Genomic DNA, 13,004 nt, shown 5'->3' with positions numbered 1-13,004 from the left:
CAGATTTCTCTTAACACCCAAAAGTGCCAAGGATCCTGGAGGAGTGGAGAGCTGGCATGGGAGGGACGTGATGTTAACAGTTGATCCTCAGCACCAGGCCCAGGCACTGGAGAACAGCTCTGATGAGGCCTCACAGTAGCAAGCTAGAATCAGGGATGTAATGCTGCAGTACAGGGCTGTACTCCCCAGGGCCTCAGCACATCCCTAAGCATCCCTGATCCTTCTTCACATTGCCTCTTTGGCAAAAACAGCCCCTGCCCCCTACCTGAGCACACTTCAAATGGGTGATTTCTCTATAAGGGCTTCTCCAGCCTCTGACGTGCTGTAGGGGATGCGAAGACATCACTCCTGTGGTGTGCAATGCCCTGAGGGTAGGGGACAGACAGGCTCCTGCCCCAGTAAGGGACTAAACAGGGAATTCTAAAATTCAATTCACCTTGTGTAGCTCCAACTTACTAAGCAAAAGATAATACAAAAAACATCATATGAAACTACAGCCTACTCCTTTTCACAATGTTTTGGGTTCTTCCCAGTCAGAGAAACTGTGTTTCTCTCCTCCTTGCAGTTCAGCTCTAATCCCCCTTAACATGGGCTTCCCATGGGTCCAACCAAACCCATGAGACAATCACATTATAAAAATTTACTGACAGGAACTTCTACTATCAACCTGGCATAGTACCACATTCCCTTTTCTAGATTAAAAAACCAGGCTCAGAATCGTTAGACAGACACCCAAGAGACTGTTAAAGTAGAGAAGACTCAGAAATATCACAACACGGAGTTATCACAGTCCATCGCAACACAGAAAGAGTCTATTAAACCTTCAGGGCTAAATACCAAAACACAGACATCCACCAACCCATGCTCCCACTTTGCCTTGCATTTCTGAAATCCTGTGGAGGGCAAAGCAACACCCAGTGACAGGACAGTGTGTTGTGTTGTGTCCCAGCTAGCAGGGACAGGGACCCAGGGAATCTCCACTGTTAGAGGTTTTAAGAAGTTAGATAAATATCTGTCAGGAGCAGTTCAGTTTGAATTGATCCTGCCTGGGGGCAGTGGGATAGAGTCGACGACCTCTTGTCCTTTCCAGGTTGATCTTCTGCTATTCCAATGAAAGCAGAGGGAGCAGAAGTTTGATTCCAATCCTATCTCTGATAATGATTTTTCATTCATCCTTGCAATTACCATTAGCTTCTCAGACTGCTCTACTTGCCATAAAACTGGGATTAAAGCACTTCCTAATTCATATGAACATGTAAAGTGCATATACACACAAAGAGAAATACACACATCATGCATATCTCTAGCTATATTTGTATCTATAACCATTTATCTACAAAACATTGGTACACTACTTCTACAAACAAGAGTCATTCCAGATAATCGTGAAAACAGTAGATGAGAATGAAAATGGAAAAGAAAAGCTTTAAGACTAAAGATACCATAACAATAATTCCAAAGCTGCTACTCACAACTGCTATTTTTAAAGCAGAGAGAGTCTACATGTCAGACTAGTCAAACTTTTCTTCTAATACAAATGAGTGATTACAACTCCTGAAGCCAGAACAAATAATCACTGCCATGGTATGCAGGAACCACCATATTCCAAAACATTACATGCATTAGTAATACATACCTCCCTTTTGTGCCAGTACGTGCCAAGCTGAGTACAATGCAAGCTCTAAGACAAAGGAATATTCTGCAGCTCAAGCCATACTGAGAGCAGCCGTAGGAGAGGGACAGACTTGCATGACAAAACTTCTGTGTGAAGGTCCCAGAAGGCAGAAAAGGATAGGTGCATTTCAGTGGCTGCTTTTCAGTTAATGCCTGAGCAGAGTTAAACTTCACTAAACCACACCACAGAACACAAACAGAATACAAAATAATCTTTGTTGGCTTATCTGTTTGGCTCTCACTTCAACATGCTCCATGCCAGCAGCTAAACTTTAATACACGGTCTTGCATCTTACCTATAAAATGCAGTTTTCTAAAATATATTTTACAGGTAAGTGTACACAATATAGGATTCATAAAGCCTCCACTTAGGTTTTTACAAAACTCAGGGCAGCCAAACCTAATCGCTGCTTGTTGAATCGCATTCATTCCATCTCAAAATACACTTCTGCTCTGTAAAGAGGACGCATACGCAGACAGTGCAGGCACATTCATCAGGGCCAGCTGAGGTATCTGGTGTCCCGCGTGCATCTACATACATTATCTATGACTGTGCAATAGCTGAATATGTATAGACTAGTTTTAAACACTACATAACTATCACACACACACATTTCTGCAGAAATTAGATGTCTGCTCTCAAGAAATGACAGGAAATGACTGGGGAAATTTTATGAAAACTGAAATAATCACCATGCAAATCACCAAAGTGGGTTTGAGATGCAAAGGGATTTAATTCATCAATTTGCACAGATTAGGCAAACCTGAAATTCACTGCATGAAGAGCTCCTATTTATTTCTTAAAACCTTTCTTGGCTGGGAGCCATTAGGTACTTGTAAAAGATTAGAATTATTGGTGTTTGATGGGCTCCCCTAAAAGGAACAGAAGGGAGAAAATGCCAGATTTGTGTCATTAGGATCATCTTCTGTTAACTCCTGTATTTTATAAAAATATACTCTAAAAAGCATAAATAGATGACAAATTGCCTAACTATCACCTAGCATGATTCCCGGCCAGTTCCACTGTCGGTAAGCATGCTTCCAGGCAAAGTGCCTGCACTTTGCAAGTGTTCCTCCTTACTCACACTGACACATACCATACGCTGAAAGATTCATTTTACAGACGGTGTTGTTTTGTCCTGACACGTGAACACTCAACAACTCTTCCATAATAGCAAACCTACTATTACAGACCACTAAGCGAGATCCCTTTCTCTTTGAAATAATGTAAGTGGGCTGACTTTATTCATGATGAAGGACGAGCTATCCTAACAGCAAGACACCCTTCATTGGGCTGCCTGCAAACCTTTCTCATGCAGCATCTGTCAATGTATCTCCAACACAAGCATCAAATCTTCCCTGCTCTTCTTATCCCAGACCCACTGCTATCCTCCTCCTACACATTCCTTGCTTGGATGCTGCTGCGGGTCCCTAACCCAGTGTGGTTTTGGTATGCTTCTGGGAAAGAACTACAATCGTTCCAGCCAACTGGATTTGCAAGATGGAGCTTAATCTCAGGTTTCTATCGGGCAAGAGATTAGTGCCCTAATGTTTTTCATTAACTGTGTATCAGCAGACCCAATTTGTTGATTGACTGAGTTACTTGATTTGCAAGGTTTATGGAAAGAAATGCTTATGTTGACCTTGTAGTCCAATAAAGAAGAAAACCAGCAATCTCTAAGAGAGTTCTACTACACAAAATTACGCCCAGAGCAGACAAAGCAGCAATTTGTGGTTTTAAAGGAAAGTAGTTTTCAAAATTACATTTATACAGACCTGCTGTATCTTATACTTTAAAGAGTACTTTAACTTGCCTCCGGTACTGCTTCTGCCCTAGAATAGTGACAAATGGCACTTGAGAAATAACCAGAACTTAAAGGGCCAGATCCTGGGAAAACTGATTTTGGTAGGCAAGACGTCTGCTTAACTTCAGCACATATGGGGCTGTGTGTGAGACTGGGGTTACTGCTTATTCCAGAAAAGTTGGCCCAAGTCTAGGTTCCTGTACTGTTTTTCCTTTCTATTAATTTGTCTGTCAGCCTGAGAAATTGTTTTGTTATGCTCACTTGTAGGATTCCTGTATTTTGTTAGAATTTTGTAAAAGAATCTGTTTGTTGTGTCCAGACAAGGGTGAAATCCATCACATCCAAATGGAACAAATCTTAAATTCCTACCACAAACGGGTTACATAGTATTTTAAGATATTAACTCCTCTACAGTTTGCCCAACTATCTATGAGCCATTAAAATGCACTGCTTAGCATAGCTCACAAAGGCACTGAAAGAGACCTGGCTAAAAATCTGGGTAAGACAAAATGTATTTCTCAAGGCTAATGTTAGCCATAGACATGTGGCTGCTTAATTACAGTGCTCTGCAAAAAATTAACTGTATGTGAACTTTTCCTCCTTGATTTACAATTTGTATCAGGTGCTAATATAGTGACTAAACTATAACTAAAATTTGTTTGGGTCTTTAAGGGATGGGATGGCACAGGAAGGGGAGAACTGCATTCAGCAGTCATCAGCTAAGGATCAGTTCTGTGCAACTTGTGCTGCAAGAGGCTCAAACCTGAAGCTCTTCCAGAGACTGACAAGACTGACACGACTCTAAGTCTTGTCACCCATATATTCTTTATAGGATCAGACAGTAACACTGAACATGAAGGAATCCTGCATGAATTATAAAGGTGTTGACTTTCTTACCTTGAGAAGTTGCAAAGAAACCACACAGGGCTTGTACCTTGTAGGATGTATAAATAAAGCCTAAATGATAGGGGTTTCTGAGGTTTTCTTTTTTGTTTTAGTAAGTTTTCTTCCCTGCTTCTTTTGTATAATACAGATTTATGTCTTGTCTACTCTGAAAGGCCATGCAAATGCCAAAAATCATGACAGCATGAGAACAGATAGGAAGCAAGCTGTGTAACCAAGACCTCTCCACTTAGGCTCCTTAAAATATTTTGTTTAGAATTTGAACAGTTAATGACCGTTTTTCAGAAGGGATGTCCCTGTTAGCAATTCAATAGCTCTACTCTTTCAAGTAGGATCACATTCATTGAATACCTAGGAGCAAAAATGGGTACAAGCCTCGAGCACAAGAACATCCTTTGAAAAGGTCACTTTTAAAAGACATACCAGAATGCAATATAGGGCTGTTGTGGAACCTTCCCAAGAACCTATCATGTTTTCATTCCTTTTAAATATAATTCTGGGGAAACAAACAGGCCTCGTTTTTCTCCCTGGCTTTGCAGAGACCTTCAGGTAGCACTTAGCTCTTGGTACACTGGTACTCCTGTTGTATGGCATGCAAAGCATAAAAGTTTTGACATTTATTCTAATTGCTAATGCTGGGAGTATAGCCTTCCTAGTCCGTCAAAGGAGAGGAAGATTCCCCTAGATGGTGAAATAAAGCATGTGAAACAGAACTGTTTCTTTGTTAAGAATATAAAAAACTTGGAGTTAGATGCTGTGCTGCTGTTCCGGCTGTGACGGTCTAAAGTTGCACATTAGCCCTGTTTGAGAGTGAATTAGTATGAACATACATCACTGTGCTTAAGCATCTTCAAAACCAAGGACATTTTGGAAAATGCTAGATAAAATTCAGCTATGATTTACAATTTGCATGTTCGCATGCTTTATGTTCATATATACATACACATGTATAGCATCCGTGTGTTTGAAAGCCTGCACTACTTCATTTGCTCCCAAGTGTAACCGAAGGCACTGGGTGGGACTTTACAAGGCACGGTGGGGGAATGAAGCTGAATAGCTCCATGAAGGGATCAGCTCAGTACTGCAGACACTGCACCTCTGGGCTGGAGCAGTTGCTCTGCTTGGCAGCTTGGTGGAACCTCTACCTGCTCACTGAACTCCAGAGTGGGATGCCATCTATGCTTCTGAAATTTGGCTTTGCATTTGTTCTTACCTTTTTAGTTTCTTCCTGACAAAATGTCAGTGGCGTTACTAACACTTGGCAGGCAGCAGGGATGGCTTGTGGGTTTCCCCCTCCCTCCTGTCTAGATCCCAGCCCTGGCAGAAAAATTGTATTTTTATTATTGCTTAAATCCCCTTTCCCAGACTCCTCTTTACTCAGTGTGCTATTAACATTAAAACTACTGATAGCAATAGTTTTAATAGCAGTGGAACCCTGTGCACTTCAACTCCTCTGTTCTACGCTTACAACAAGGGAAGGAAAGAACACATCTTTTGTTAGAGAGAGATGACAGTGAGGTTGGGAGGCACAGGGTTTTTTCATTTCAGCTATTATCTGCATTTTGGAGTTTGTTTCTATAATCTGTCACAAGAGATAATATAAGACACAGAGGAAAAAAAAAAATCACAGTATTTTGAAACAACACAGCTTTAGGAAAAGGACATCTGGCTCCTAAACAGATCACAAATTAGAAAGAGAAGAACATAGGACTTTGAAACTGTGTTTCACACTGGGACTAGACTTCACACAGCAGGACAATCAACCATTACTGCTTCCAATGGGGCACTCCTGAGAAACTGCCCTTACTGCTCTGAGTGACGACAGGAAAAACAGATGACAGGTGGATGTTAGCTTATGCAGTGATAATGTATAGGTTCTTCAGCAGATAAGACAGGTAAGGTTGTTTTCACTCATCTTGGAATAGCTGAAAAGAAGAATGAAAACTAAGCAAAGGTTTTCTGGAATCAAAAACCCTTTCTGCAAGCTCACTTGCTGCTTCCCTCTCTGAAAAATGGGATAAAATGATCTAATTCAGAAAAATAAACTAATGGAAAACAATGTTCAAAGGAACAAAGCCACTGGATGCTTGTTAGCCAAGCAGGTCCCTCTCCACCTTATTATAATGCCATATCCCACTGGGACAACTCGCTTCCTGCTACCCTGCACTGCAGAGCTTGGGCTGTGTGGGGCTCTTGTGTGGGCCCATGGGGTCTGCTCAAAGTGAAACCCTTAGGAGGAGCTGGCAGATCTTCTCCTCAGGAAGAAGGAAACAAAGCACCACATTGATTTGTTGCTCCTTTGCCAAACTGTGACATGCAAACAGGCACATTGGGAAAAGGAGGCCCCACCAGAAAACTAGCTGTCACTGCTTTTCTCTCCTGTAAAAGAAAGCATGTGTATTCGTGCATGTGTGTGTACATGGACTTGGATGGAGAGAGAAGATGAAGTAATGATTTCCTCTCCCCCCTAGGCCAATTAACATTCCCTTGGAGGTTTTTAATTAAAGCAAATTTCTGCCCAACAAAGGCGGCAAGTCTGGAAGGTTGACATCACATCTCCTCTTAAAACACACAGAGACACACCTCCCAGATAAAGGCTATTTATTATCTGCTCGAGAGACTTTCTGGGATTCATTCCCCTCTTTTGGCCTCACTGTGGCCAAAGAGTCCCTTTCTTATCTGTCTGACAGGTCCATACAATGCTTAATTGACTTGCCTGGGGTCTTGGGTTTTCTTTCTTTAAAGGAAGCAGGGCTTCAGGGTGGTGATGGGGAGCAATACCGTCCTTTTGGCTTTTAATGAAAAGACTCCCATAATAATGCCGTCCATTTGCAATCATGACCCCCTAGAAGATACTGTGTGGACAACTGTTTTCCTCACAGTTAGTGGGAGCTGGGAAAAACACAGTGCCGAATTCTCAACTACTTTAGCTTTTGTTTTCCTAATACTATAAAAAATACAGCATTCAAGAGATGGAACAACCTTATGCTGAAGCTGGATTTCACAAACTCCAAAAACTTCACGTAAGCCAGTCTTGCTCTATAATAAAGGCTGACTGCAAACACATTTTTGGCAAGTAAGAAAGCTTGAGAAGTGTCACCTATTGCTGAAAGCCCATAGAAATCCTAAATAATGGCCTGAAGGTAGCCAAGGTGAGTCCTGAATGTTCATAGACGCACAGGTGTGACAAGAGCTCTCAGTCCCAAACAGTGGTATCACTGCCGTTACTAATGACTAGGAGATAGGCAACTTCTGTTCATGGAGTCTGGGGCTAACTACATTTTAGCCCAGCAGCACTGGATGGCAGCATGGATGCTGTGAACATGGTTCAATGAGAAGAACTGAGCCACTTTATGCCAGCAGGAGTGATGCTGCTCTCCCCTCACCCTTCTGGGACACTTGGTCTTGCCCTCTCCTTTAGCCCTGCTCTGGCACACGTCTCCTTGAACGAGGTCAGCACATCAAGTTTTTATGCATAAAAGCACATCAAAATCAGTGCACTATTTGCACCCCCGCCTTCTTTTTCAGTGTAACTTTTTTGGCAAGTTTAGTGAGGCAAATCCACTCACTAAGAATGTCAATCACACCCCAAAGCCAGAGCAAAGGAAGAGGCATGCATGGGGTGGAGAAGGGAAGACAGACAACCATGCCTGTCCCTTTGGCAGCTGTTAGCTGTCATTTCAGCTCAGACTTTCTGTAAATGAATCCCAAGCAGTGAAGGGTGGTGGGATGGGGAAGGGGGCAAGATTTGAATACACTTCTTTCACATGAAAGGGCACTGCAATGTGTTCCTTAGCAATCAAATAGTCTTCCCAACCAGTTTACCCACCACAGTAGTCTCATCTAAAACTCTGCCATAAATCCATTCTCAGTGGTTGCAGATGAGAATATACATTTATAAACTGAACAAGGCTGGCATCAAGTGTGCGCACAGCAGGTAGCTGCCACGAGGGCAGCCAGACAGCCCAGCTGATGCAGACCCAGGCCTGTGTGATTCCCAGCTCCCTGCTCACCCATCTTGCCAGCACAGCAGGGCAGCAGCCAGGAGACACTGCTATCGCCCCAAGCAGAGCAATGTGCTGCCATGCTTGCACCCCTAACCAGGCCCAGAGTGGGGAAGAAGTGAGGCGATGATGGCCTCTGCATCCTTTGCCTTTTGCTGTAGCTAGACCTTGGGGAACTCACTCCACTTGGTAAAATCTGGCTGTTTAAAGTCCATTTCTCCTTCCTAGAAGAAGAGGGAGGTGGCCAGCCCTGCTGGATGGGACTGGAGATGGGGAGCAGCCTACCTTGTTCACATGTTGCCCAAATAAATTATTTTGTCTTTGACCCTGTGGCTGTGAAATTCCGTTTTTCCTAAACATCGTTCCTGATGGACCTACGAGAAGATGTGGAAGTGGTGCAGCAGAGGCACAGTAAATGAACAAGGAGGGAGTGCTCGAGGGACCCTTCTTCCCCTTCTCACCCCTCACAGCTTTAGGGCAGCAATTCAGAGAGGCTGCTGACAGCACAGGGAATGAGCCATGTGTTGCCACAGGGAAGGTGACGGCAGAGCACTTGCCATCTGTGAGATTCATGGGCCTTTAATGCACCCTCAGGCTGGGTGAGGTCTGTACACACTGCCAATTTTATGGAATAAAGTGCAGGAAATTCTTAATAGAAACCCAGGAAACCTGGGATTCTTACAGCTACTCGCAGTTCAGAGAACTGGCCCATCACTAGCAGTTCGTACTGATGAATAAGGAACTGTCCCTGTGACTCCTGTTCACTACATACACTTAGTGTCTATTTGTTGTATTAAACTCAATTTCCATAATCACGTAGTAAAAAAGAGAAAACTGAGAGAGACAGGAACTCTCAGAGTGCATGCTAGGAAAGCATCCAGATAACGTAATAAAACCAAACAGAAATCTGCAATTAAGAACTAAAACTGTTTCTCTAATTTGACAGCTTAGTATCTCTTCTCTCTTGAACTCCGAATGACAAGATGTTGCTTTTGCATCCCCCCAGTGCTCTCACTGCTGTTCTCACACAGCAGTGGAATTCAATAGCCTCGAAATCTGCCCCGTGCCCACAGCTGTACACTGCATGCGTACACCAAGCAGTATGTTCCCAAGGTATCAAAATATAGCAGAAGCTTTCTAAAGGTCCCCATCCTCACGCAGTATTTTGCACATACCTAAAGGCAGACAAAGTATACCGAAATGAAAGTATTTAAATGTGAAGAATAATAATTATAAACAAAGTTAATGAAGGGGTCCATTTCAAGAGACAAATGCATCACATATTCTATATTTATATATTAATGTATTATAATTAATTCCCTCTAGCACTAATGCCGGCTTGGCCTGGAACCAAAGCAGCTGTCTTGGGGGATTCTCTGCATGGCACTCCCTCTTAAATACACTAGAAGCAGACACTTATCCACTTTTAGGCTTTTTATAATGTTTGCATGGGCAAAAATAGAGAAAGAGGCAAAGACGGGAGGCGTGGGGAGAAAAGAATGAAAACAAAAAAGAAATGCAGCCTGGAAGTCAGGAAAAGCGTTTCCCGCAGCACAGCTCCGGGGGTGCTTTCTAAGGCTCTCAATAGTGATTCAGAGAGCCAACGCTTACTGGAGGAAACCAGGCTAAAGAGATTATCTGAGTTTGCAATTGTGTATCGGTTTGGTTATTTTACATGCGGCTTCTGATGTCCATTTCCATTCCAGAGACAGAGCTAAAAAGCTCGGCTTTGTTTGCTACAGCTCAGAAAAGGGGATGCGGGACGACAGCTTTTATCAATGCTGAAATGCAAAAAAGTCCATAATCTCCCCAAAGTCCAGTGTTACTTTTCTCTGTAACTTGGCCTTTGTCTGCTGGTATATCAAATCTACACATTCCAAAATGGTTAACAATGTACCCCTTAATGGGTGCTGCAATGTATTCCAGTGACCTATGGGGATCTGACACCCTGTGTAAGGAAAAAGTCCTGTTATTTAACCTCCTCAGCTGCACCCTGACCTGAGCCGGAGGCTGGGAGAGTGCAAGGATCCAACCACAGTGAAAACAAGTACTTCAAAGACAGACAAAATGATCTTTGCAGAAAATACAAGAAAAATACAGCACAGGAATCATGAATAATGTATTACATATTTTGCATCAAATAATGTATGCAGCACTGTATTAATAAACTGCAGAAAGTTTTTGCAGAAGTTAATGACAAAAACGTTGAACTTCTCAAAATTTAAGGAATATTAACAGATTGGCTGGCCTGTTAAAAAGAATCATAACCTAAGTTTAAGAAAATAAGTCACTTAGGCAGAAAGGCTCTTGTTACAGGTGGACCTGAGAATGGCCTCCCACAGGCAGATTTCTGTGTCAGAAAAGCATCCTCTCTTACCATCTAAAGACTAAGGCATATCTTCACAAAGTAGACAAAGGGACTTTCCTAACTTTATCACTTTGTCTTGAGACAGATCAGAACTACCTTCAGTCTGATGATGGGATTCTGTAGGTAATTCAACCTGCCTGATTGTGTATCCTGTGGTTCAACTAGTTTCTTTGGAGGTGAAGAGCTCACCATTTCTAAAGCTTCTCACCTGTGATCGTTTCCAACTCTCTCTGACCTAGTTCCCTTTAAAAGCCTCAATTTATAAAGTATAAAATTTACTTCCCTATAAAGCATCCAAAACCTTAAGAGAAGGGTCTACAAGCTCTACTGGCATTACTGTAGACCCCTGGCTTTTGTATTGGCCTTCCCTGCTCTGCAGGTCTGTCCATCCCTCTGTGCAGGAAGCCTGACCTACAGCTGAAAATACCACTTATTACTAAGTGTTATTTTTCATATCATTCAGGGCTGTAAAAGTATTTTGAAATATGTAAAATAGCAGTACTGGGGCAAGGGATTTCATGGACTGTCCTGTCACATTGCTTTATATAAATGGATTCAATTAGTGCAAGCTGACTTCGTCACCAAGATGTTTGTCTGCAAGCTGCAGCCATATGTGTAGCAGAGCACAGGAAGATACAGAGAGATTAAGGTCACATTGAATAAACAAGAATAAGCACGAAGTCCATAAACCTCTCTTTGTAGACAGCTATTTACAACACTGCAAATGGAAGCAGCCATGTAAGAACCACCTGATATTTGGAAAGTTGGGCATAGCCCCATCTGCAACATGGAGTGTCCAAAGGAAGCGGGGTGATGATTTCATTTTGGCTAGTGGGGAAGATCAGGTGTCCTTGCATGTGTAGCTAGTGTTTAACACTGCCTGGAGACTGCTAACCATGCCATCCTTAAAATTTTTCTTAAGGTCCACAGCAGGATGGTTTTGTTTCTATTTCAGCACATTCCCCAAACCTGGCTTTGCATGGTGCGGAAGGAAAGATGTGCCGACATTGGGGATTTTTCCTTACAGCACTGAATCCAGCAAGGTCCTTGGAGTACCTTGTTCAGCATTTGGAAGAAAATGTGGCATTGATGAGAACTACTTGCTTAAAACAGGATTATGAACAGCAACATGGTGGCAACAAAAGACAGAAAAATATCTACCAACTTTTCCTCTCAGAGCACTTACTATTCATTGGATAGCAGAAGTGCAATGTAGAGCTGTTGTCTCCCCCCACGATCACAGCAAATACCAGGTAAGTATATAGCAACAGCAGTAGGGAAGGCATTTTTCCGTTAGGCACCAAAGCTTCTGCACCAGACATGCTTGTTATGAATGCCAGTTTCAGGCAAAGCTTTCCAAATCTTGCTCCATGAAAATATCAATCCACAGGATATAACTCTAAGAAACCAGGGTCCATTGGTTCTGCGGCTCACAAAGCGACGTCTGTGCAAAAGCACATCGTCTGGGACAAGACTTTTTACTCACATAATATCCTCTAATGCTACCACTGACAGCTTCTGCTGAAAACAGCAGTGTTTCATTTCATCTTCTTCACCACACAGGAAAAAACACTAACTTCCACTGAAGCCACTGTTCCTGGAATCTGAATGTCCTTTGCCTAGCGTGCACTGTAGATTAAGCAGAGTGACAGCATGGTCTGTCAAACTAAACTAAACTAACACAGCTCAATTCTTTTTGGATCTTTTTCTATGGCTGCAACTAAATATAAACGTCAGTCAGTGACATACAACGCACTAATCAGAGCCTTCCCTTTTTTATTTTAGGAGACCTTACAGTATTTTGTTTGGGTTTTGGTTTTTTTTTTGGTCAGGAAACTTCAAAATTAAATCTTACATCTGCTAAAGCTAATAAATCTCCCCATGTCTTCCTGTTCTGTTCCTTATTTCTCCTTTTCTCTCTGTGCTCACGCATGTTCGGAGAGCAGTGTGTTATTATTTATGACACTACCAACTCTCTTGCCTGTTCAGACATTTTTATGTCTTGTGGCCACATTCCAAAGCACAATGTTAAGGGGCTTGATGGCTGTGGCAGAAAACTTTTCAGATATCACATATGTGTCAGCCTAATATTTTATTCATTCTCTGCTTCAGGTACAACGCTTTGCCCTCCGGGGTTTGCCAGGTTACAGCGTACTGCTATACATTTCAACAGCTCTTTGCCTCAGGAAGGCTTCATCAAAATTTATAGCCGGGCAGTCAGTGCATTCTGCACGAGGGCATGAGCAGGCA

The sequence above is a fragment of the Nestor notabilis genome, unplaced genomic scaffold, assembly GCF_000696875.1.
Source record: "Nestor notabilis isolate BGI_N333 unplaced genomic scaffold, ASM69687v1 scaffold5512, whole genome shotgun sequence".
Classification (NCBI taxonomy): domain Eukaryota; kingdom Metazoa; phylum Chordata; class Aves; order Psittaciformes; family Psittacidae; genus Nestor; species Nestor notabilis.
This window is presented reverse-complemented; position numbering follows the sequence as displayed.